The 27,891-nt window shown below is 31.0% G+C and overlaps 1 pseudogene across 1 annotated transcript in view; it reads right to left on the bottom strand.

Moving 5' to 3' along the window:
• LOC148303420 (fat-like cadherin-related tumor suppressor homolog) overlaps positions 1–27,891 on the bottom strand; it is a 253,885-nt pseudogene that overhangs the window by 173,345 nt on the left and 52,649 nt on the right. Inside the window, exon 3 of the transcript XR_015838491.1 lies at positions 1–3,369. The product of XR_015838491.1 is annotated as a fat-like cadherin-related tumor suppressor homolog (transcript). The remainder of the gene's footprint in view (positions 3,370–27,891) is intronic.

Genomic DNA, 27,891 nt, shown 5'->3' with positions numbered 1-27,891 from the left:
CTTCATTGTCAACGGAGAAATATCCCATTCCCGATCCTCCTTTGATGCTGTACATTATTCTGGAATCCATTCCTGGCGGATCAGCATCGGTGGCCTTAACTGTTAACACTCTCGTACCCACTGGTTGGTTTTCACGCACTGAACCTTCTAACACAAAATCGTCAAACGACGGAGAATAAAGATTCTCATTCACATCGATTATTTCTATAACCAACGAAGTTTCGGAAGACAGTGACGGAACTCCGCGGTCAGAAGCACGAACTACCAGATTATGAATTTGTCTCTCTTCAAAGTCTAGTGATTTGACGGTGCGGATTGTGCCTGTCAGAGGATCAATTTTAAAAAATCCCCCGTAATCACCTTGTTCGCTGATCGAATATTTAATTTCTCCTCCCAATCCTACATCGGGATCTACAGCACTAAGTATCACTACTAGCGTCCCTAGTGGAACGTCTTCTCTCACTTTTACAAAAAACGACGGCAGACTAAATTTAGGCGGGTTATCATTTACATCTTCAACTAATATGTTCACAATAGCATCCGAATACAGGCCGCCATTATCTTTAGCTCGAATGATCAATTCGTACTTTCCTTGTCTTTCTCTATCTAACTGGCCAAATACGCTCAATATTCCCGTCAGTGGATGAACTGTGAAATCTTGAGTATCAGTTATTAGATAATATTTTAGTTTGGAAAATTCACCGGTATCAGCATCAGTGGCCTTCAATTTGCACACTATAGTACTATTAATAACATTTTCCAAAACTTTAAATTTTGATAAAATTTTCTCAAATTTTGGCGGGTTATCGTTAATATCTAAAACCGTTATCGGTAAAACCCTAGATAATCCTTTTTGCGGTTTACCCAAATCAAATACGCTGACATTAAGAAAATACTGACTTTCTCGCTCCCTGTCGAGATACCCGATTACCTTTAAATCTCCTGTTTCCGGATCGATTCTAAAAACCGAATCTTTATCACCGCCTGATATGCCAAATATGAGTTTTCCATTATATCCAAGATCACGGTCTTTAGCTTTGATACGAGTTAATGTCGTTCCTAGGTTGACGGATTCGTTTACTTTGATTTCAAGTGGAAAATCTGCGAACTCTGGAGCGTGAACATTTTCTCCATACCGACTTGGCATCATCGCAAATTCTTCTTGACTCGCGTCACGAATCTGAACATTATTTCTTTCGGCGGAGGCTGACACATCCGCAAGTCTTCTCGCAACTCCCGTATCCTTACATTGGAACTGTCCTACATCATCACTCGACTGCCTGCTAGATGATATTGTCATTTTATTGACCACAAGATGTAATTGCACCTTCATTATATCCGAAAGGTGAGTTCCATCAGTAGCTGTTATTTTCAACTCTATCGAATCCTGTCTTATTTTCTTTAAATCACAAGTCACAATCAAAACTCCAGAACTTGAATCGACATTGAAACAGTTTTCGTCATTTCCTGATACAATTTGGTATGTAATAATGCTTCCTGCATCTAAATCGATTGCAGAAAGTGTAAAAATCTCGGTACCTATTGCTAAATGCCGTGAAATATGGCTAGAGCAATCGATTTTTTGAAATTGAGGTCTGTTGTCATTCACGTCATTAATTTTAATTGTCAGTTGGGTTTCGGTCTGTCGTCTATAAGGAAGACCCCAATCGCTTGCTCGAATCCTTAAAATATATTCTCTTTTCATACTTTCATAATCTAGAACTTGAGTTGTTTTAATTATACCAGAAAAGTGATCAATTTCAAAAGGTACCGGATTTAAATTGGCAATACTGTAAGATATATAAGCGTTTTCACCAGAGTCTCTATCTCGAGCCGTTACTTTGGTAACATACGTACCCGGAGATTCATTTTCATCCAAACGCACTTTTATTTCCGGTTTTTCAAACAAGGGATCGTTGTCGTTAGTATCCAAAACATTTATTTTGACTTTTGCGGATGATTGCTTTCTACTTCCAGTATTCCCTTGATCTATAGCCGATACAGTAAGAGTATAGAATGCTTTTGATTCCGCATCTAATATGACTGCAGTATATAGCATTCCAGTTTCCGGATTAACAAGAAACTCACCTCCTTCATTACCTCCAACTATTTCTATAAAAACCTTCGAGTTTTTTCCTAAATCTATATCGGCAACCTTTAATCTAATAACGGGCGTGTTCACTGGAGCAGTTTCTGGAACATTTACTTCATATATTTCTTTATGAAATACGGGAGCATTATCATTAACGTCAACTAAATGAACGGGTACCGACTTGTAACTTTGTTTCGGAGGAATACCACGGTCGACCGCTTTTAACGTCAAATTGTAGCCCTGTGGTGTTTTTTCTCGATCCAATAAAGGGTGTACTAAAATATTGTACTCTCCTTGGAGTTCGGTAGGGCGAATGCGAAAGTGGCCATCGGGGTCTCCGTCTACAATTTCCAAACTTTTGATTTTCCCATGAATTCCGTCATCTTTGTCGGTCACTCTTACAATTGCGTAGATTTCCTCTCGAGAATTTTCCACTATGTCGGTGAACTGTTTCACATAAATTTCCGGCGCGAACAAATTGACTCTCTTTATCTTGACTGTCAGTTTAGCGCGCGCCGCGTGAGCAGACCCGGCGGATTGGAACAGCGCTCCTCGATCTTTGCCTAGAATCACAACTTCGTGGTACATGCGCTCCGTTAGTGTCAAAGGTCTGGTTATCGTTATTATTCCGGAGCTCGGATGAATGGCGAACTGCTGAGTGTCGTCTAAAAAACTGTAATATATTTCTCCGTTTAGTCCGATATCCGCGTCCTCGGCGTTTACTTTGGCTATGCTTTTATGAAGAGGGGTGTCTTCCGGTATTGTAACAGTGTATTCTGTCGGGTAGAAGAGAGGACTTAGATCGTTCGTATCTAGAATCTTGATTATTACAGTCGTATCTGTTTCGAGGAGAAGTTTGTTTTTTCCGTCTCTGCGTGATATTGACGCGCGTACTTCCAGGGTGTATTTTTCTTTTCTTTCCCTGTTGAGAACATCCGAGTTTCCTGTTCTTATTCGAATGAAGAGGAAGCAAAAGTCTCCTACGAGCCGTTCTTCCGCTTTGAAGAACTTGTTCTTGTCCCCGTTGACGATCCTGTAGTTGACGTCGACGTTGGTGTCCCGGGGCAGGCGCAGGCCCAAGGCGTCCTCGCCGGGCGGCTGGCGCGCGTAGGTCTTGCCGACGCTGTTCTCGGGGATGGACAGGTTGTACAGCGGGCGCGAGAAGCGCAGCTCGCCCGGGCCGAGCGCGGGGGCGGGGGGCAGGTGCAGCAGCAGCCATGCCACCACCACGCCGGGAAACATTCCCAGGCCTTGCGAGCGCGTTCAACTCATAGGAACTGGAACAAACATAATTCTTAGTATCATTATGCGAGTACATATGTTTATGGAGAAATCTGGGTTTTTCATCTCCACTAAAGTATTATTTTACATTTTTGACGTACCTACCAGCACAATGAAGTAGAATGTGGAAGTCTGTGTGTTTAAAGGGCTTACAACTTGTCATAGGCCGGTTAATTAATCACCTAACCAGCCTATGGTAGGTCTTAAGCCTTGTAAATATTTATTATTTATTTATATTATAAAAACATTTAATAATTACTATATAAATTATTTATTTATATAATAAATATTTACAGGGCATATTTTTCCATATATTTCTTCATCTATGTTGACATGTCAAAAACTGTATGTTCTGTTTGAAAAAAATGAGAGGGGTAATATAATTGAGTTACATAAACTAAAAAATATTAGCATCTCATTCAATTTATTATCATATTTGACACTATGTATCCTCATTAAATAAAGTGAATAATTTTAATCACTAAGTATGCTAAGTAATTTTGAATAAGTACATAATGTTGAAAGATGCTTTAAATACAGATATCTTATTGAAAACAGTCAAATGGTGTTTTAATATTGAAGAATTAGGAGTTGATTCGAACTGAAATATATATCTTTTGATGTTTGAAAATATTTTTTTAATCCTCTAGTTAAAAGAAAACGTATGCAATAACAAGTACAAATTATATTCTACTGGGATTATATTCAATCTATTCGTCTAGCCAGCCGGAAGAGGTATAAAACTGTAATCGTTAGCCTTTTTCAAAGTTTCAACAGTCTGCTGGGTATTAAATATTATTTCCCTGAAAACCTTTTGACAAATTAAAATGTTCACATTGATTTAATATTATTTCAGGAAGCGAGGAGTCTTCAGACTATACGAATAAATCAAATACCATTTCCTCATTATATTTTCAAGAGCTCGATAAGGGGAATGTTCTAACCAGTTTGAGAGATTTTTCACGAAGATGTTTCAATTTTTAAAATCTTTGTGAGAAAAATTGACAGCTGTGTCTGTATTATTAGGCCACTGAACCTTAATGACCTAGTTAATTTTTTTTTTAAACTCAATAATTTTATGAAAGGAGAAGCAATATTTTTATTCAAGTATAAGAAAGAAAAAACACGAAAATGAACAACGGAATTTCAAAAAATATTATCTGTGTGGTGTACTAAATTGCTTTAATTTTCCAATGAAAAATATAAACAGATCACTCAAAAACATTTTACAAAGTAAATAGTGAGAAGGTTTAAAATTGTATTAAAAAAAATCGAAATAAATGTCAATATTCTGACATCTCAACAAAGATGAAAAAGAATATGGAAGTTTGGATATTTACAGGGCAAATGACCAATCTTAGGCTGGTTGAGTAATCACCTTATACAAGTGTAATATATACAACCTCACCCATTGATTGACAACCACATCACTCAAATTTTAACAACTCACACAAATATCATATAATTCTTACGTCACTTTCTGTACGTATGCCAGTATCTATAGTTGATTTAAGTAAGCTTTTATTAAGCAGAGACCCTTTTAATAAAATGTAAGCAAGATCCTTACCGAATAATTACAAATAAATTGAGATTCGTTAAAAGGGATTCTATTTTATTTGACACATTATGATTCTATTATTGTTTGGACACACTCAAAATGTTGTAAACAAGGATTCTAATTACCAAAATATTGTGAAATGTCAATATGCTTACTAGATTAACGAATATATTTTTTAAACAATATTGGGTATTAAAAGATAAGCTACTATTAAGTTATTCCAAACATAGTAACTTCAAGTATTTAAGTTTTATCTTCATAAAATTAATAGACTTTGTTTTCACCACTTTTTTTATTCATATAATTCAACCTACCGGTTTCAACAATACATTGTCATCATCAGGGTTTATTTTAAATAAAAAAAAACATTAAAAATATCAAAATACTTTCACCAAAAGCTAACACACACTCCATAAAAATCCTAAATGCTAAACATTTAGGATTTTTATGGAGTGTGTGTGTATGTTTTTGGTGAAAGTATTTTAAGTATTTAATATTTTTAATGTTTTTCTTTATTTCAAAATAAACCCTGATGATGACAATGTATTGTTGAAACCAGTAGGTTGAATTGTATGAATAAAAAAGTGGTGGAAACAAAGTCTTTTAATTTTATAAAGATATTATAAAACGTACCACAAAGTATCTGCGGAAAACATTCAAGATTTTTTTTTTAGTTTTACATAAGCATTTTATTATTTATCCTCAGCTGTTTGAATATAAATCCTACCTCCCAAATTATTGTTGACGCGTTCATTTGCTACATGATCCCTCTCCCCGAATCGCTACCGACTCAATACCCAATGTGTTTTCATATCCTCGTTTACTCTCGTCGTAATATTGTGAAAATACAGACATTCCGTTATTCCATTATTAGGGCTATTCTGCTATGTATCCGTTAATATTGAAGCATAAATACAAGGACTTTTTATGTCATTACTTTCTATCCAGAAAAAAAACATACATGGCTAAGTAGAATACAATTCTATTTCTGAGGATTAATATCGAATTTGACGTGCTTTAAATAAAAAAAAAATCTGTATTTTTAAAATAAGTAATTAAATTTTACATTTCCGCCTCCGTAGTGTAATGATCAGCACGCTCGGCTACCGTTTTGGAGGTCCCGGGTTCGATTCCCAAGGGGGGTATAATAAATATAAGTGATTATTTCACTGTAATATTTATTCAATATTACTACGGACTGGTAATATTGAATAAATATTACAGGACCTGAAGCGGAGGGCTGATCACCTTTCCTTCATATGTAAAACGATCAAGATAACACTGCGTTTATATGATACAGTGCCCTATGCACCATTGGTGTGCGGATAAGGGTTTTATTATTATTATTATTATTACATTTCTATTTCATCATTGAGGATTCTTCCACTAGCAAAGAAGTACAAATACAAGAATTTATTTATGGCATTACTTCTTAAACACTTTAGGAAGATCAAAATACACACAATGCCCAAAAGAAAAACAGTTTTATTACTCATTATGAATATCGAATTTCACGTTTTCCAAATATATTTTTTTAATCTCATTTTTTTGTCAAATTAATAATTGAAATCATTTTCGTTTCATAATATACAGTTATTCTGTTTCATATCCATTAGTATTGACGCATTAATAAAAAGTATTTAATGTCATAACTTTTTACCATATTTGAGAGATAAAAATAAGCACAACGCTTAAAAAATACAATTTTATAACACAGGATGAATAAAAAAAATTAAGTGCTTTAAATATAAATAGATTGTAAATGTATAACATATATTTTAAATTTTAAATTCAATTAATCATTTTCATTTGCAATTTTTTTAAATTGAAAAACCGCATTTAAGTAGTTTTATGACATATTGTTTCATAAAATGTGTAAATTTCCATATTTTAATAGAAATCAAATGCATTTACTCTTGTTGATTTGTTTCATTCCTATTAACTCTTACAAATTTAATTTCCAATTAGTTATATTTTTTATGAAATCTTCGATATCTAAAAAAAATTATTAATAAAATATTTCAAGTTCTTTAAAACAAATTTTGGAACGACGCGACCATTTGAAAATGATTTTATTTATTATTATTTTTTTTATTTTCAAATTTACTAAAAAAAATCAAAAGTTTTGAATTGAAAGAAATATGAAAGTAACCAAAATCGTATAGTAACCTAAATTTTCATCCAAGTCATAAATATCTTAATACCATATATACCAAATCAATGTAATTTAGAATGGCTAAAATTCAATGAGAAACCTTCTTAAATCTAGTAAAAAGTTTAAAACAATACCGTTTAACATAGCATATATTAATAAATATTTATCATGATTCTACTTCTATTGTAAAGATTTTCATTGATTTATCTCACAGTTATTTTATTTTTATTTTAAAAAATTAACATTAATATAACACTGTAAAATGTGTTATTAAAATGTTAATTCTTGCAAAAAAGCATTTTAATTGAATTTATAAAATAAATCTCAAAAACAATAAGGTTAAGCAATTTTATAAGCACATGAGTTCATTCTGTACGTGCTAACAAAACGTATATGCACGTATTCAGCTTTGGAAAATGGAAAGTTTTATTTAATTAATTTCTTGCTCTTAAACTGAATAAATTTCCGGAAAAGGATTGTTAAAACTGAGCGTCATATTATAAAGTTTATCCGGCAGATGCGCCATCTATCCGCAAAGTTTCATTATATTCTTAAGTGTTCCCGTAACTTGCATGAGCTTTCATATAATATGGAATAAAGCTGCATTGCCGGGATAGAAAAATGCATTTGACGCACTTGTTCTAGCTTTATTTCGCTCTTTAACATGATTTAAAATCGTCTGCAACACATTAGGTTAGGGTGAGAGAACGAAGCTTTCGAGAGGGAATTGGAAAGCTACAAAATTCTAGCACTATTCATACATTTAGAAGTATGTAGCTAGAAGTAAAAGGCTTAGGTTTACTCATACTTGGAGGTGTATACATGAACTTGAGCAAGGAACATCTGCAATTGATTTCTTGAACATTATGAAGGGGTCAAACAGGCAACCATGCAATGCATAGTTAGAAGAGTTATAAGAACCGTATGAAAGCAATTCCTACTTTTTAAAATCCTCGCAAATATTAACATTAATTAAATCCTTTAATATATATTAATATAACGTGTCTCAAAACTGCTATCGTTTTTAAGTTAGAGTAGTCTTATTCTAGTATCTGATAAATTAAATATATATTTTTTCTTCTGATTACCAACTGGTCATAAAGAAGTATAAGAAAACTGTTTTTTTTACAAGTGCTCTCTTTTTTATAAAAATGTTAGTAATGTAAGTATAAAACCACTCACCGAGATTTAAGTCTACCGAATTCGAGATGTGCCCGTCTCTTTGTTACGACAATCACTACACCAGCATGTAAACAATACGCAAACTACACGGCACTTCCATAGTAGTAGCTATGGTTGTGATGTACTGTACTTTTTGAATGCTGGTAGTGATTGTCCTGACGAAGAGACGGTCACGTCTCAAAACCGGTAGACAAAATTCTCGGAGAGTGGCAAAAACATCGCCAAAAGGTGTATATATTTTTTTTAAAGTAGTAAGGGTAAGAAAATAAAAATAATTATTTGATTCTGAATTGTCGAAGGAAAATTTCCACTTAAGCAAAATTCAACCAATAAAATCCCCAAATGAAAGAGACGTTTTTATATTATTTATTCTAGTACCCGGTTTAAATCCATTTATACAGTCACCGAAAGCTTTGGATACTTAAAATATTTGACGAGTAAATCCTATAAGTGGATATAGCAAGTTATCGGATAATCGGTATCTGAACAGATCAGGGTGGGTTTGTGCAAAATTTATTGCCTTTTGTGATTATATAGGTCTTTGCTCCTTAAGTAGTCACTCCCATTGAAAAATATTTCCATTCAAGTGGTACTGTAAGAAAAAAGTCCTTAGCTGTTTTTATAATTGGATATTTGAGTTATATTAAAGAAATATTGAAATTGGTTTGATTTCAATTTGGAGTTCTAGTAAAATCATTTTATAACTTTGATTTTTTTTTATTTATAAAATCAATATATTCTTCTTTTTCTTACCCTATTTTGTATAAAAATAAAATATTTGAAAGGGATAGTTTCTGTTTTTATACAAATGTCGAATCGTAATAATTTAATTTGAATTTTAATGACCTGATGATTTAATGATTTTCCGAAACTGGTAGTCACAAATAAGTGTTTAAAAAGTGGTATTACACAAAGTTATCAATTCAGGAATTGATAATTTTATGATATTACCATACCACAATTCCTTTGATATCAAATATATATAAAATAATATACTTAATCAATATTTTATTACATTCTTAAATACATTTTTTTTAAATATCAGAATATAATGGAAACATTATAAATTACAATACATCCTTAGACTTAAAATGGAATGTTTCCTTAAGTAAATCTGGTAATTCACAGAATGTAATTTGTGGTTTTTCATAATTAATAACAATTTCAGCTTCCACGGGTCGCAGAAATAGGCAAGTGTTTGCCAAAATGTGCGTCGTGTGAAAACTTTACTTAACAGTCAATTTAAATAACCGAATCAAATATTTAAAGGCGTGCGTAAAATATGGAAAACTTGATACAGTTTTCTCGGCCCCAACGGGGATGTGAATTATCGCTTCTGAAAGCGTGGTTATTGCGTGACCTAACGATTTATGCGATTAAATATGTTCACATTAAAATAAAGTTATAATATATATCAAAGAGACCTTGTTTATTACTCCATATAAGAAATACTAGTGAACATACGAGTATATTATTTATAAATTAAGATGCCGTTTATTTCGTAGAAGTCCATATAAAATTATAAACTTCTCCTTTAAACCCTTATCCGCACCCGATGGTGCACAGGGCACTGAAGGATCTTGATCGTTAACACATGAAGGAAAGGTGATCAGCCCTCCGCTGGAAGTACCAGTCTAGGGTAATATTGAATACGTATAAGAGTGAAAAATCACTTACATTCATTTGACCCCCCCCCTGGGAATCGAACCCGGAACGTTCAGTACGGTAACCGAGAATGCTGACCATTCCATTACGAAGGCGAACAATTTGTAAACTATAAAACTAAGCAATAATAATTTCTGTAATTGATTCGGTAGTCACTTTGTGGTATTATGTATCAAATTTTCATTTGAATTTACTTGTTTACTGTCACTATTTATTTGAATCTATTGTGACACGTGTTTCGATGCATTCCGCATAATATTCGGTGTTTGAAAATTATGCGGAATGCATCGAAACACGTGCATTATTTTTTTGAGAAAAAGTGGTATTATAAAGTTAAACTATTATAAATAATATAGGGCACTTATCGTATCGACGCACAGTTATTTTGTTTGTTGATTACACGAAGGCAAGGTGATCAGTATCGCGCTGCAGTTACCATAGTAATAAAATAATAATGTAAAAACAATACTCATATTTATTTTTACATCCTAACTGAACCTAGGACCTTAGCATGGTAGCTAGACGCGCTGACCATTACGCTACGGAGACTGATTATCGCTTTACACAATGGCACGGCAATTGAAATAAGCATATAATAAGTATTTGACAGCTGTAATGATTGTTTTTATTTTTTTATTATATCAAATCAGTTATATTTAAAAAAAAACTATTTTAATTTTCCATCTCTCATTCCTTTGGTCCTTTGTGGATTGTATTACATAAAAATTTAGAAGGAAAAAATAATAAATTCAATATTGGAACATAAAAATCTAAAAAAACGCCATTAAAAGTATGGAAAACTCATTTAGACAACATAATGGCTTCTATTTCGCGATTGGATAAGAATTTTAAGGAGATTGGATCTTTTATCTTTTGTATTTTTACGTAGTTTGTTTGTGTTAGAACAAGCCATTCAGGAAAAATAAACTTTTTTATAAACTTCTGATACAAACAAACGCCTCAATTTCATTACTTGCGTAAGTTCGCGAAAATAATGAGTGATAATTTTGTTTTCCTTGTAATGAATTTCAACTTTAAATCATTAAAAATTTTTTTTTTAGATAGTGATTTAATTAAAAAAATACGCATATATATTTATTTATCAGATTAATGTGCGGGAAAACTTTCTATGATAGATTTTCGAATGGTGATATAAGGAAAGAATGTAAGACTGAGATAAGCATTATTGATAAAATAATGAAAGGTGTGTTGAGATGGTTTGAGCCTGTGAATCAAATGGATTAAGAAAAGACACGTAAGCAAATTTATGGGGTGAATGTGATTAGTAATAGAAACAGAGAAAGACCGAGGAATTTTTTTATGATCATGTATTTAAAATACTGTCCGCCTCCGTAGTGTAATGGTCAGAACGCTCGGCTACCATTCTAGAGGTCTCGGGTTCGATGTTCGGACTGGTACCTGAAGCGGAGGGCCGATCACCTTTCCTTCGTGTGTGAACGATCAAGATAATACTGAGTTTAAAAAATGCAGTGCCCTATGCACCACTGGTGTGCAGATAAAGGTTTGATGATTTAAAATACTTAATCATAAAATGTTTACATCATTAGTTACATTAATCGCAGTGTATTTATGTCAAAGAGGCGAAGATTCTGTGCAAAGACTGTGGCGTTCGATTCTCCTTGCCTACTTCTGCGGGGAAGCAGCGTGATGGTTTGTTAGTTCGTAAATTAGTTTAAATTATTTATACAGTTTTTTTTTTTGCGTATTCAAATTGAAGTTATATTCATAAACGAGTATTACAAAACAAGTGCTTGGACTGTTCCAATTAAAAAAAAAAACACTTTTGTAAAAACACCTGGATGAGGAACAAGAGGGAGCGAAGGGGGAAAGGGGAAAGCTTAAAGTTCCAGACAAGGACAAAGACAAAGAAAAATTGTAAAAAATGTTGTATCACGTTCATTGAATATTGGGAAAAATATGTTAAAAAATACGTAATGATACTTTTAAAAAGAAAAATTTTAATCAAAACACGATGAATGATTAAACTTTTTTAAAATTTTCTTAGTGGCGTGCGAATAATGTAAAATATGCATATGTTCCGAACGCATTTTTTTTACAGAAATCTGTTCACTACGATAAATCCATTGTTCTAAAATATCTATGTGTAATGCCTGCTTGATATTTGTTTTTTGGCACGGTTTAATAATGTCCTTGCAATACGAAACAATTAATTTCATTAATTTAGTAGTGAAGCTTTACCTTCAATTATACGTTTTTATCTAAATTTATTTAATTAATATCAATTGATTCAACCATTGATAGTTCATTAGCTCTTTAAATACCCAGGCCTCGATATTCTTCTTCATCCTTGTTGATATGTCAACAAAAAGTAAGAGAAACTCCTAATTGGAGAAACCCCAGATTTGTGTAAAAGGATATTTGTTTCACTCGAAATAAATATTTATGTTGTATTACAATAATCTCAATACCAAAATACAGATTTTATATATTACATTATAAACCATGTACCAGTATTCGTTAAGTCACAACTTAATTTTCTCTAAATCCAGGTTTAAAACATTTTGCATAATCGATTTTTTCTTAAAAACCCGTTTTTGCATTGAAAAAGTAAGTTTGTCTAGAAAATAAATATGTGGTAAAGAAAAAGAGTTGTTGAAAGGTGAAGAGTTTTGTATAAATATATATATATATATATATATATATATATATATATATATATATATATATATATATATATATATATATATATACATTATATATATATAAATATATATATATATATATATATATATATATATATATATATATATATATATATATATATATATATATATATATATATATATATATATATATATATATATATATATATATATATATATATATATATATATATATATATATATATATATATATATATATATATATATATATATATATATATATATATATATATATATATATATATATATATATATATATATATATATATATATATATATATATATATATATATATATATATATATATATATATATATATATATATATATATATATATATATATATATATATATATATATATATATATATATATATATATATATATATATAAATATATATATATGTATATATATACATATGTGTATGTTCTTTTTTTCCAATATGTATTCAAAAAAATATCAAAAAATATTCAAAATCGGGCGTGAACAGACACGTGACCTCTCCGGTGGTCTCCAGTGGAACCCGGTGAATCCCGGGTTAACCGATTTTTAGAATATATACGTGTGTATTTTACTTTTAAAATACTTGCAACTGTTATATTGTTATATATTCTGCGGGTTTATTTCTTCTTACTCTATTTGTCCATCTACTTACCATTCTCACTGCACGAGCATACCATCGTGTGGTCTACATTCCTGCTTAGCGGTGATATAAGTCACCTCTGGGACACAATTCATGCATGTTTCTCTATTAGGAGAAAACTTTTCCGTCTTTTCCGAGAACAGTAACTCCATAACCTATATTACGACTCAAATGCCTTGCTTTATATTCGTAACTGAAAAATAATACACGCTACTAGACTTATATTGTAGGTAAGAAGGCTCTTTTTTATTTATTTAAACTTCATGTACAGAAAATAAGTAATTACATTGGCAATATCTTCCAACCAACCAAAATTAGACTAGTAATATTGATCAAAACGTTTGATACCATATATAGCTGTTTGCAATCGGAGGGTAGATAGTAGGTACTTGAACATAAAAAAACATATATTACAAATTAACACATAGAAAAAACATAAATTACAAAAGATGATAATAATGAGGGCAAAGGAAAAAGGGAGTTTAAGGAAGGAGGTAGGGGAAAAATCTAGGGGAGGAGAATTGATGGACAGTCTATTCGTAAAACGGAAATCTTTTATATTAACATTAGAATAATTGATACACACAAATATACGCACATTCAAATAAACAAACATACAAACACTTTACTTCACTTTACTGTGTGTGTAAAAGTTCTTCACAATAATTTGATTGCGTCTAAATATTTGCCTACAAATCCGAAGATTTCTTCATTAATAATAATATAATTATAAATCCCTTACCGCACCCCAATAGTACATAGGGCACTGCTTCATATAAACGCAGTGTTATCTCGATCGATTATACATGAAGGTAAGGTGATCAGCCCTCCACTTCAGGCACCAGTCCAGTGTAATATTGAATAAATATTAAAGTGAAAAAATCACTTATATTTATTAAACCCCTGGGAATCGAACCCGGGACCTCCAGAACGGTAGCCGAGCATGCTGACCATTACACTACGGAGGCGGACATCTCTTTTCATTAAGGAGGTATGATATATCGAAGAGTTCCAAATTTTTTCGTGTATAGTGAATCAGGGATATATAGCGAATGTAGCACGTGTATAAAGGGATGATTTAAATAACCTACAATAGGTCATAAACCCAGACTTCTATATTTTTCTTCATTTATGTTGAAATATCGATAACAGTTCTTTTTTGCATCATAAGAAATAAATTGTGCAGATTTTTTTTAGTTGACGACGCAATCTAGTTATAAAACACTTGTATGGCTAACTAGGATAAGTTCCCCTTTTTTGATAGGACAAAAATTACAATTTTTCAACATTTTGAGTGTGTCTCAAATACTTGTTCACAAATCTGGATTATTTATCAAATTACAATTCTCGTTTAAAAAATATAAAAAGCGAATGAATTAACACAAAAAAGGTCTCAGAGTGTAAAAATTAAATACAACACGTTTTAAGTCTGAAAAGAAGTCAATCTATGACAAAGAAAATACAAAAGATATCACGCGATGGTCAATAGTTTTGAATTCCTTAATGCCACAAACAACTTTTTTTGCTTAACAGCTTTTCCACCATTCCATGTTTCAGACATAAGATTATAAATGGCTCTACCAAAGTACTGTCTTTGAATCAAACTAGTGTTACCCCTCTCTGGAAGAAGCAATTAGATACCCTTTAGAGTTTCGAGCAAAGCAACTATGGAATCTTTACTTCATATTTTCCTCTAACTTTGCTCATTCCTTCATATTTATTCATTGTTTCATCTCAAAACAAAAATATTTGAACAAAAAATGAATATTTCCCACTATCCCAAAAGTATAATTGATCCAAATCTTTTGTCAAAAGTTGCTACATTTTCTTTTATAGTTTTTGTCTGTTTCTACAATTATTGTGTCAGCTATTGCCTTGTTTTGATCAGTAAATTTATTGGACTTCTAGACCAATATTTTTTTATTTAATTTTCGAAGCGGTAAATTTCTTGATTAATAAATATGGAAGTTGTACGAAATTTCAAATAAATATTTTTTTTTATTGATTTAACCAAAACGATGAATAAAATATAATAAAATATTATCATATGTTTGTTATTTGAAAAGTTAGGTACAGTCAAACAGAACTTTTTTTAGGGTACAAAGGAATATTTGCCTCTATAATGTAATGATCAGCTCGCTCGGCTACCAACCTGGAGATGCCGGTTTTGATTCTTGGAGAGGAGGTCAAAAATTTTATGTCAATATTTATTCAATATTACCCTGCATTGGTGCCTTAAGCGGGGGGCTTAATCACCTTTCCTTAATTTGCTAACGATCAAAATAACGCTGCGTTTATATGATGCAGTGCCCTATGTTTGCTATGGTAGGTGTCCAAGTCACATTTGGTATTTTATCGGTGGAGTAAATAATCGAGTGCAAATACTATTTTTCTTAGAGAAAGTTTAAATAATAATTTTTATTTTTTGATACCACAAATCACACTTTAATTCTCCTTTTCATTCAATCTCAATGTGCTTTTAATGATAATCTTTAAAAAAATCGTGCATTTCCATATTTTCCAACGTTTTTACTTCATCTTACCCAAACGGCTTCTTCGCTCAAAGGTCTTGTTTACTGTAAATATAATCTCATCCTCTCCGATATGGTTTTGTTAGGAACCACTGCGTAAATAATTGCCAAAGTTAAGGTTATTTCAGCCCTTTGTATTAAGTATAGCACAAACAGTAAGTACCACAATGATTTTTGATGTAAATATTTTATCTTTTCGTGTTGCCCCGTTCCATGAGTTTAATTGAAATAGTTTCTTAAAACAAAAACGAAGTTAATGTAAACACGGAGTGTTAATAAATAAACTTCCGCAGAAACAAATTAATGGAAATGTTTATGATTGTTAGTGTTTAATAAAAACATTGTCACAAAACATTGCCTTAATATTTTAAAAGTTTGAGTGGAAGCTAAAAACAATGGGTTACGTTGTAATCTTTACTTATGAAGAAAGTTTTCTTATCGGCTTTAAGAGAAAACAGCTTCAAGCTTAAGTTAACAAAAGGCACGATTATTCTACTCAAAACGTTCACAATATTGTCCTTAATTTATAAAGTTTTTCACATTGTTCTCATAATTTCCTACAAATCCTGCATTTTTCCTAATGACGGTTCGTGCAACTTTCTTAGTGGAAAAAAATAATTCCGGTTCAGATCGATAAGTTCTATTGCATAAGATTGGGTTGAAATGAAACATAATACGGAATATCAAAAGTTAGTCAATATCCTCCAAAGTTTTTTCAATCACTTTATTTTATGTTAATCAAGGAGAGTGATTATGTAAGTTGTCCATTATTATTATGACCGTGGTAACAGTTGGATTTTATTGTTTAAGTTAAAATATTCCAAGTATTGGTTCTCGAAGGATACAATTTATTTTGTAATGAAACGACATAATTCTTAATAAAAAGTTTTATTTTGGTAGACTTGAAGTAAACAACAAAATAATGTTTTTTTATATCTCATCAAAGGCTAACGACTTGTCATAGGCTAGTTAAGTGATCACTTAACAAACGGGTTAAATTCACTATTTTGCCCATGATTGACAACAACACTACCAAATTTGTCAAGTGATTATTTAACCAGCCAACAATAGGTCTTGCCTTCTGAATACCCAGTCATCTATATTCTTTATCATATATGTTGAGATGTTAAAATGTAAAATGGCTCACAAATATCCAGAGTTCCATATTCATCTTCATCTATATTGAGATTTCAAAAATATAAAATATCTCCTATGTGGAGGGGCCCAGATTTGTGAACAAGTATTTGAACGCATCAAAAATGTTGTGAACTTAATAATATGTCGATTCGTGGTCCTTTGGTTAGTATTGCGTACTCTGAGAAAGAGTTCTATGTTCGAACCTACATTGATTGCTTTTTGTGATAACAAGCCGTCAAATCCATAGACTTTAAAACAATAGACACAAATTAAATAATTTCATTAATTGATTCGGCAGTCACTTTGTGGTAAAATCTATCCATTTTTAATTAATGTTTTACTTTGTTAATACCTCTATTTCTTAAAATCTACTGTGACACGTGTTTCAATACATTCCGCATCATTTTCGAACACCGTATGTGTGTTTGAAAATGATGCGGAATGCATGGAAACACGTGTCACAGTAGATTTTAAGAACTAGTGGTATTTACTAAGTTAAACATAAATTAAAAACAAATTAAAAAGTATGAAATTGAAATAAGATCATATAAATGTACAAAATAAATGATGCAAAATATCTAGTAAAAAAATCACAACAAATTTTCGGACAAAGAACAATTCATTTATCTCAATATAATCATGTAATGTGTCAATTTTACAGCAATAACTCACTTAATGATATTACAGTCAAACAACAAATAAAAGAAAATATGCTTCCAGCCGTGTTAATATTGTTTCGAGATGGACAGCTTCTTCGCTTTTTGTTGAAGTACGTAATGGCACTAATTCAGCAAAGAGAGTGGAGTAAAACTGATGGGGGTTGCTTGAAACGAGTGAAAGCTCAAAGCGCAAACATCAATATTTCTTACCCAATGGAATTTTTTACCAGAAATTCAATCAGTTACAAAGTCCTTATAAATTTATCAATCAAGTATGTATTTATTTGGTAATAATACACCATTAGACGCATATCAACCCTTTCATAACTGAATAATTTCCTTGTTTTTAAATTATTTCCATAAAATTTCAGCAATCAAAAACCAATAAAAAAATCACCATAATTTAAACTTATTTATAATTATTACTTCAATATTAAAACAAAAATTAAAAAATGAATAATAAAAACTAAATTTGTAAAGATTAATTTATACTTATTTGTACAACCATAATTTATTGTAAATGAAGACAGTTGTTTTTTACCACATGAGTTATATTTATTTTAACGACTAGTTTTGGAAGCTACACATGCTTCCATTTTCGGGTCTGAATATAAATTGGTAAAAAAAAAGTGTTATAATTTACAATTTCATCTTGTTTTACCACAAAGTTGATGCCGAAGCAACACATAAAACATAATTTAATAGATTTATATTATCCACTGACACTTCGTGATGGAATTGCATTTTTAATTTATTATTAGATTAAAACCAATATTTTTAGCTTTTCCACTTTTTTATTTGACCAGCGACCGGGTTTCGTCGTTACCGACATCATCAGACTGGTAAAAAAAACATAATTTATAATGAATATACATACTTATATGAATAAAAAGAAATATTTTTTTTTAAGTAGGAGGGATTTGATAAATTGTATATTATGAAAGAAATAAATCAAAATAATTACATATTTCTAAAACGTAAAAAGTTTCACTTTCAACGCACGAGAGTTTTTTTTTTAAATTGTATATGTTTTATTTTTACTAACTCTTGAGTTTTCTTCCTTCATATAAACATCATCTAATATATCGTTAAGAGTATTTTGTCATTATAACTGACATTTATGTAAGTTGAAACTTTAGGAAAGAAGATATACCCTTCAAACAAACTTATCTGTCAGATACACTACGACAAGTCACTACTTCATTTTGGGATTAAATTGCCTTTCTATGCAAACCAGCTGTCACAAAGATATATGTTGGGACGAGTACGTTGGTACATAGATATAAAATGATGTTTTAGAATCCTGAAGCAGATAAATTGAACTCTTTTTTCAAAGAAAGTTTATTATTTGTAGAGTGAAAGCTTATTTGGGATTTATTGTATGTACTTATATGTTAGTATTATAAAAAATTCATGTAAGGACAAGATGATTTGATTTCAGGGACTTCAATTAAATAACAATGTTTATTTACTTATTTATTTTATTATAGGCTTTAATACAAGGCACTATTTTTTGATTAGTGTGACCTTCTTACTAATAGAAATTTAAACTTCAGTCGGGGCATGATATTTGTCAGATATTTCGACTATTTAGTGGTTTTCCATGGTATCGAAAGCTGGACTAGAAGATTATGTATTAAAAATATGATTTTAATACTCATAATTTCATGATTTGAGAGAGTTTGAAACGTGGGTTTTCAAAGAAACATGTGAAAAAAAAGAGATGTTTTAGACAATATAAAGAGAATAAGCCTAGAGAACTTTTGCCATTTCATGAGGGTAGAATAATACGAAGTAATACGTATTACAAGGCACAGTTGATAGAACCCAGCAAATTAGGCTACTACAAAGAAGATTGAAGAATTCGAAATGTGATGGTGTAGAAGAATGCCCAAAATATTATGGATTGAGAGATTCGAGACGTATTTGCTTTAAAGCGCATTGGAAAAGAGAGAGAGAGAGTTATAGACACGATTAAGGAAGTAATGTTAGAGTACTTTAACAATTTTATGAAGGGAGAGAAATATTAAGTAAGAAAATGATATTCTATTGCCTGTTAGAGGTACAGAAGTCGATATCCTGATTCCTAAGGGAGATATTTTGGAATTTGTCGATTAAAGAAATGGGTCCTTCGAGTTATGGTGTAATATACAATACATGAACATGACGTATACCAACCTTTATTGCGTAGTAAAATTTAAATGATTATTGTTATTGCTTATAAAGTAAAATGATGTACGGCGACTCACGTCTGTCAAATTGATAGAGTATGTTAGTCGTTATCCAATATAAACGTTTTTCAATAATGCGTATAATTTTGGACTAAACTCTCTATGGGATTGCGTTATGGGATATGGGATATGGGAAATCAACATAATTTTACAATGTCGCTTGTAATATAAATAACAATGTCGTAAAACAAATTGCCATGACTTTGTAACATAAAAGAGACCGTAGGTTGTATCAAAATTAAATTTAAAGATATATTTAATAAAAGCTTATTTTTGTTTTATTTCGCGTTATTTCTAATTTGTATATATTTTTTTTTGTTTCGTAAAGTGATAATATAACCAACCTATAATAGGTCATAAGCCCTGGACTTCCATATTCTTCTAAGATGTCAAAAAATGTAAAATTAACTCCTAAATGGGGAAAACTTGGATCAGTGAATAAATAATTGGACATATTATTTTTTGACATCTCATCAAAGATGAAGAAGAATATGGAAGTCTGGGCATTTGCTCAATAAAAAGCTTCTTTTCATATCACCAATAGATGTATGTAGTGAAGAATATGGAAGTCTGGGCATTTACGGGGCTGACGACCGTCATAGGCAATTAAACCAGCCGATGATCACTTTACACACGTGTAATATTCACCAATTTTACCCATTATTACCAACCACACTACTCAATTAATTCTTTATTTTTCTTCATCTTTGATGAGATTTATTTATAATAATATGAAAATATCAGGAATTATTTTCAAATATTTTTTTTATCTTTGATGTAAAAATAATATGAAATTAACTCCTGTGATTGGAGACAATCCAGATTTTGTGAACAAGTATTTGGACCCACTCAAAACGTTACAAAAATATTCTTCTGAAATTTATTTGAAAGTAAGTGCGTGAGGAAATATAATTATGTAGTTAATTATGCTAGCCGTATTGAATATATAAAATATAAAAGATAAAATAATTGCAGTATTTATTTAAAAGAATTTTCATAATTCATTTAAGTTCTGCATATCAATCAATATGCCCGAATCAAATTGATAATCCTCGCAGCTTCCCAGTACTTCAACATAAAGTTTCAACGGAAAAAATCAAACTGACTTTTAATTCCGCGCGTCCGCTAAGTACTGCTAAGGGATTTATTGGGGTAGAATAATCGACAGATGCGTAAATCCTTATAAGCACGTTTCATTAGGGAAGAAGTGGGAACGGAATGTTAGCAGTGGAAAGTGGTGATCGGGAACACGCGGCGTGATTCGGTACTAATCCGTCCAAATCCCAAGCCGACCGGTAATAACGATCGCAAAGTTAGAAATAGTAGAAAATAAATTGGATTGCAGAGTGTAGAGCGGGGTGCAGAGAAATGGTGGCGGGTAGACTTATTTCCGCGAGGTGAAGTCTCAAGAAAACTTGTTTTTACACGAGATAAAACTGTATCTTATGAGGCTTATCGCATAATAAACGGGAAATGGTGTTGAAACTTGATACAAGCTTGAACGACTGTCTTCAACTTGAGTTGATTATGCAAAAAAAAATGAATAGACAACGAAATAAACCAGTGGCGAAAAGTCGATCAAAAGATACAATTTACAGGTTTATAAACATAATAAAATAAAACAACTTTGTTTAAACTACTTTTTTTTAAAGTGGTTAAAACAAAGTTGTTTTTTTTTATAAAGTTTATAAAATGTGCCACAAAGTATCTTCGAAAAACATTAAAGAATTATATGTTTATGTATTTTGTATATTAAACCAAGGTTGTATAACACCCTCTTTGTCATTCATTTGAAGTAGTATAACACAAAGTTAACGACGAATGATAATGAATCTTCGTAATGAAATTTAAATTATGTTGCTTTTTCTGTCTTCGTAATGTAATGGTTAGCCCGCTCGGCTACCGTACTGGAGGCCCTGGTTCGATTTCCAGGGGGGATAAAATAAATTTAATTGATTTTTTCACACTAATATTTATTCAATATCAACCTGCACCAGTACCTGAAGCGGAGGGCTGATCACCCTTCCTTCATATGGCAATCAAGATAACACTTTTTATGATGCGTTTTATTGCGTTTATATGATGCAGTGCCCTATGCACCATCGGGTGCGGATGAGCGTTTAAAGAATAAATAAGAATTGTCGAAGCACTCGCATAGGTTGGTTTAGATGTGTTTGAATTTTAAAGTGCAATTTTCATTGTTTAAAAGCACATATTTCCACAAAAAATACTAGAAAATAAAAATAATGTCTTTTGGCAATTATTTACTTATTTTAAGCTAGTATGAGAACAAAAAAAAACTCATAAAAAAATTATGTCACAACCCCCTATTAAAAAAAAAAAACCTTTTGATTACTGATTAATAATCTTTATTCATCAATTATCGTTACCTTGAAAAATGTATTAGTCATATTTATTGTAATGTGAATAATAATTATGAAATAATATATATATATATATATATATATATATATATATATATATATATATATATATATATATATATATTATATATATATATATATATATATATATATATATGTATATATTATATATATATATATATATATATATATATATATATATATATATATATATATATATATATATATATATATATATATATATATATATATATATATATATATATATATATATATATATATATATATATATATATATATATATATATATATATAACACTGTAATATTTATTAAATATTACCCTGGACTGGCTCCTGAAGCGCAAGAGTGATCACCTTGCCTTCATGTAAGTAATGATTAAGATAATGCTGCGTCAATTTGATGCAGTGCCCTATGCACCATTAGGTGCGGATAAGGGTTATAAATAACCTAAAAAAACCTATAAAAAAAGGTAATATTTATTTTATTTCTTTTAATTTTGCCAGACTGAGCCACAGCAACGCGTGGCTGGGTACAGCTTGTGTCACATAAAAACTGTTAGAACAAATCGATACGTATCATAATCGACACAATATCCGTTTGGTAACTACATACATCTAGATGGAAACCGATAAATGTATTTTCTTTATTCAGTGCTCTCATTAAACAGAACGTTAACCCTTAGGTCACAAAATTCAGAGGGTAAAAGAAAAAACGTTTCCATTTTGGATATTCACCTTTTATCGAGACGCACGACTGGAATTGGGGTCCCAATAGCTACGGCCTACATATTTACTCTTCGACCTTCGTCGGAAAATTATCCAATGGCCAGTACTGTAAAAAAATGAACAAAAAAATATTGCCAACACTAATGTGCAAAGGCAAATAGTCGCAAGTTAAAAACAGTAGTTTTGAGATAAATGCGTTTATAGTAAACTTAAAATGATGCTTTTCGCCAATACATGTATCAAATTAATACAAATTTTCGGCTTCTTGGATAATGAATATTTCAGTAAAGCAAAGAGATAGAGCAAAATCTGTGATTGTATATGATAGAGGCCAGTTATAAAAATGTTTTGAGCCGTATTACACCAAACTGCCGCTACTTGAGTTACGACTAGTTGCCTTTACACATTAGAACAATAATAAATAATAAAATAAAAAGGATATTTCCGGCGTTTTTCATATATATTTCCAGGATTCGGACCTCACATTCAAATATAATAATTTCTATTCAACAAAAAAGTTTCGTCGTCTCACCAATAGATGTCACTAGTGAAAATTCTAGCGAATCTTGTTCAATGTTTCAAAATTACCTCATGTGTATAGAAGTTCCTAGAATTTGAGCAGTGTGATCGTCAATCATGGGTAGAAATGGTGAATGTTACACGTGTGTAAAGTGATCACTTAAACCAGCCAGACGGTCATAAGCCCCGTAAATGCTCAGACTACCATTTTTTCCATCTATGTTGGTTGAGACGTCAAAAAATAATATGATAAATATTATTATTATAAATGTGTGGGTAGGTACTTGAATAATGATATGGGGTACCTAAATATTTATTCAATGAATTTGGAAGGTTAAAATTACGCATGAATTTAGCCTAAATCAAGTTGGAAGGCAACCCCAATAAATTATTTTCACCGGGGTATTAAGTAAACGTATTCGCGGTACTTTATCAAATAGGATAGGCTGTTTTCAGATTTCATGAGATTTATATTGCATACAAATATAAAATTGATTTTTTTCTCCTTATTTCATATAAGCATTTAAAAGGATGTATACAAAATACTTTTTAAAATAATATTGTATAAAATATTGTTTTGAATAACACGATGTCGTAAAAATCAAATTATCATGTCATATTATGTTAAATATTGTAAATAGAAGACTTTTTTTTGTATAAACATGTAAAAAGGTACAAAACATCCAAAACTAACACCAATCACGCCAATTTCTCCAAAGTGGTTGGCAGAGAGAATAGAATGCCACACCAATCTGTCATTTCAAACAATCTTCGCCTCTCTCATATTTTTGAAACTCCTCATACATGCCCGCCGATTATAACAACTCATGTCCTGACTACTTTCAAGTATTTGAAAAACTTGAACATGCCAAATTTTCTTCAGTCTTCTTTTTTTTCTATTACTGACCATATTCAAGTCATAAACTTCTTTTAATTTTCTTTCTCAACTCATTCGATCCACATTCCCAAACCATCTTAACATTCCTTTTTTTTTAATTTCGGTAGTATTTATCTCAGCCTTGCATTCATTCCATTCCTTTTTCACAAATTGAACATCTATTATACATACATCGATCTACTGCACATTCATCTGAGAGAACGCATTTCCACTGCATTCAGTCTACTTTCACCCTTATTTTGCCAACTCCATACTTCACTTAATTGTGCATATAAAATAAGCTTATGCCCGTGTTATTCTGTTAAAAAATTATATAAGATACGTGTGAAGATACTAATTTAATAAGCAATTTGATGACGAATTACCACCGTTGAAAAAAAAATTGATTCATTAGAAATTTAAATCAGGACATCAATCTCAGAGGAAAAATACTAAAGTTATATAAATAAAAATAGTATAGACATCTTTCATATTTTCACCTTATCGAGGTTAGGCTACGATTTATGTGGAAAAGAAGTGAGACTTTATTTTGTTTATCCTGTTACAAAACTACTTAAAATTCATTGAGTTTTCCAGACAATTAAATTAATCTGTGCTTTCTAACCTACAATCCCAAGGGTCACATTAGAAAAAAACCATCGCTATAAAATAACTTTAAGAGTCTGCAATTAATTGTGATAAGTTGATAAATTTATTTTCGGTTATCTAATTTAGTCCAGTCAACCATTTTTTTATTCATTTTTTTTCAAATAATTTATGAATGCAACAGAAAGACAACAGGATTCGAAGACAGCCTAAGTGATGTTGTCTATGAAATAAGAACCTACAACTTAAGGATGAGTAGAGCTGACTCCGACAGACTACAAAAGTGATGAATTAGAATGGAGGATGGAGTCAGGTAAAACAAGAACAATTTTTCTTTTTAAAAAAATAATTATATATTTGACAAACTTTAAATAAGAATCAGGAAACATGAATTATGTTTGAAAAATAATAATAATTTTTCCGAATTCGCTAACCATTTAATAGATAATGATCACAAATTTAACCACAATAACGTAGAACCGATCCTTAACCCTTTGTTGTCTCACAATTTTCCTCCGACTGAGATCATGTATCGGAGATAAAAGAAGTCGCCTTAATATTAATAATGTAGCTAATTTGATGACGATTCATTTGATAGGTCTCCCATTAGATACCTGGGACCCAGTTCCATCAGTACAAACTTGTTTAAGAAAATGTAACCACGCAGCTGATGACGCTAGGATTAAAAACGGGGGGTAGAGGTAGGGATTAAAAACGGGGGGGTTTTTATAGGGGGGGGTAGAGGTAGTACCTAAAGGGCGAACCGGTTCTTGAAAATTTTGAATCCCATCATTGGTCGTCAGCCCTGTAAAAACCCAGACTATAATATTCTTCATCATCTTTGTTGAGATATCAAGGCTTCTCTTTGAAGTTACAAATAAACAGCCATCGACCTTCATTAAGTGAGCTGTACCGGAAACATAGGATTTTGGAATAAAACGACACCATGGCTGTTTGTAGCTTTCGCACGTCCGAGTGATGGAATTGCTTTGTTATTGTACAGCTCAGGGGTAGGTATGTAATATCTATGCAAATTCAGGTTTAAGGTCCTTGACATTTCAGAACATTACGATTTTTAAATATCTCCTAATATCGCGTTGTATCTGTTCTAATGTTAGCGACCATTCAATTATAACTCATTCAAATTTGTATCACCGATTAAACCAACAAAGGGGTTTAGATGAATAAAATGATTGATCCGTTGTTCCATTTTGGTAAATTATTGAATTTGAAGACAATATTTCAATCCAATGAATTGGAAATATTTCAAAGGCAGCAATTTATTTGACTATTATGTATTTGAAAATAAAAATATCCTTTTTAATAATGGATTAAATTATCTTTTAATAAAAGAAATAAAATTTTTCATTTGAAATAGTGGTACAACATTTTGAGTGTATCCAAATACTTGTTCACAAATCTGGATTATCTCCAATTATAGGAGTTTTTTTCATATTATTTTTTAACATCTCATCAAAGATGAAGAAGAATATGGAAGTCTGGGCATTTACTGGGCTGACGACCGTCATAGGCTGGTTTAAGTGATCACTATACACACATGTAACACTCACTATTTCTCCCATTATTGACAACCACACTACTCAAATTCTTGGAAGTTCTACATACATATATTAACCAATTTAGAAACCTTGTTCTTTAATCACTAGAACTTCACTAGAGAAATCTATTGGTGAGATGTAAAGAAGCTTTTTTACTAAGCAGAAACTCTTTTATTAGTATGTGAGGTCCGAACCCTGGATTATAATCACATACATACAAAAATTATTATTTGTCATAAATATCCTTGATTCTCGAATAGTAACTGAGAATAGTTTGCTATTAAAAAAAATTGCATGAGATGTTTCATCTGAAATTAAGTCACCATTGATATTAAAATAGCATTGTCAATATGAAAAAAAATATGTATGTTATACGTTTTGACATAAACAAAGTAAATTGTCTGTAAAATATTTCACGAGGCTTAAGGATCAAAATTTTGTTTCCCTCTTATAAAAAGGAATTTCAGAACTGAAGAGATTTAGATGTTGTATATGAGTGAGTAACTCCATGCATATATAATATTTAATTCCGTAATACTTCCCAATATTTTGCATATTTATCGATAGCCTATTTGAAAGCTAAAATTCCCGACCTTTGGACAATGAGTCTATTTGAGTACATTTTTTATCAGTATAAAACTTTTCATTAAAAAAAGTTTGGTAAGAATTTATCAATGTTAAGTAGGGTAGCTCAAAGTAAACAGCGTTTTGGTTTGTATTCATAAGTTTCAACGTTTTTTTCCACATTGTTAGGTTGGTAAAAATTCAATACATTATGTGTGCGGTCTTATACAGGATGGCACAAAATTAATTACTCTATCGGAAGATGTTATAATTTTTTGCATATGTCGTCGTACGTCAATCATATTTGACATTTGTGAATTAAACAGAGGCAGTATACAAACAAATTTCGGGTGGCGAAGAAAAATTCCGATTTAGTTTTTGAATAACTTTTTTACTAAATAAAAAAAAGAATGGAGTGATGGAAATCTTTATTTAGACTTTTATATTTTTTCTGTTAAGTGGAAAATGTGATATCCGTCAAATGGGTACCGCCAGTGTTAAAACACATTTGTGCCCGACTTAACAATCTGTTTTTATACTGCAGCTTTCTAGTTCACAAATGTCAAATATGATTGACGTACGACGTCATTTGCAAAAATTATAGCACCTTTCGATAAGGTAATTAATTTTGTCCTACCCTGTAGTAGATGTGTAAATTATAAGGCTTTGATACAGAGAATTTCCTGCCAATTCTAGCAACCCTCGAAGGAAAATCAATCACTTATTAAAGTGTGATTTATAATCTGCATAGTGTTGCTGGTTATTTAAACATATGCAACAGTGGATACTCTGTCTTA

The sequence above is a fragment of the Brachycentrus maculatus genome, unplaced genomic scaffold, assembly GCF_059751285.1.
Source record: "Brachycentrus maculatus isolate JH-2025_06_01 unplaced genomic scaffold, ASM5975128v1 h1tg000369l, whole genome shotgun sequence".
In the NCBI taxonomy this organism is placed as follows: domain Eukaryota; kingdom Metazoa; phylum Arthropoda; class Insecta; order Trichoptera; family Brachycentridae; genus Brachycentrus; species Brachycentrus maculatus.
Note: the sequence above shows the minus strand (reverse complement) of the source record. Positions and strands in the feature narration are given on the sequence as shown.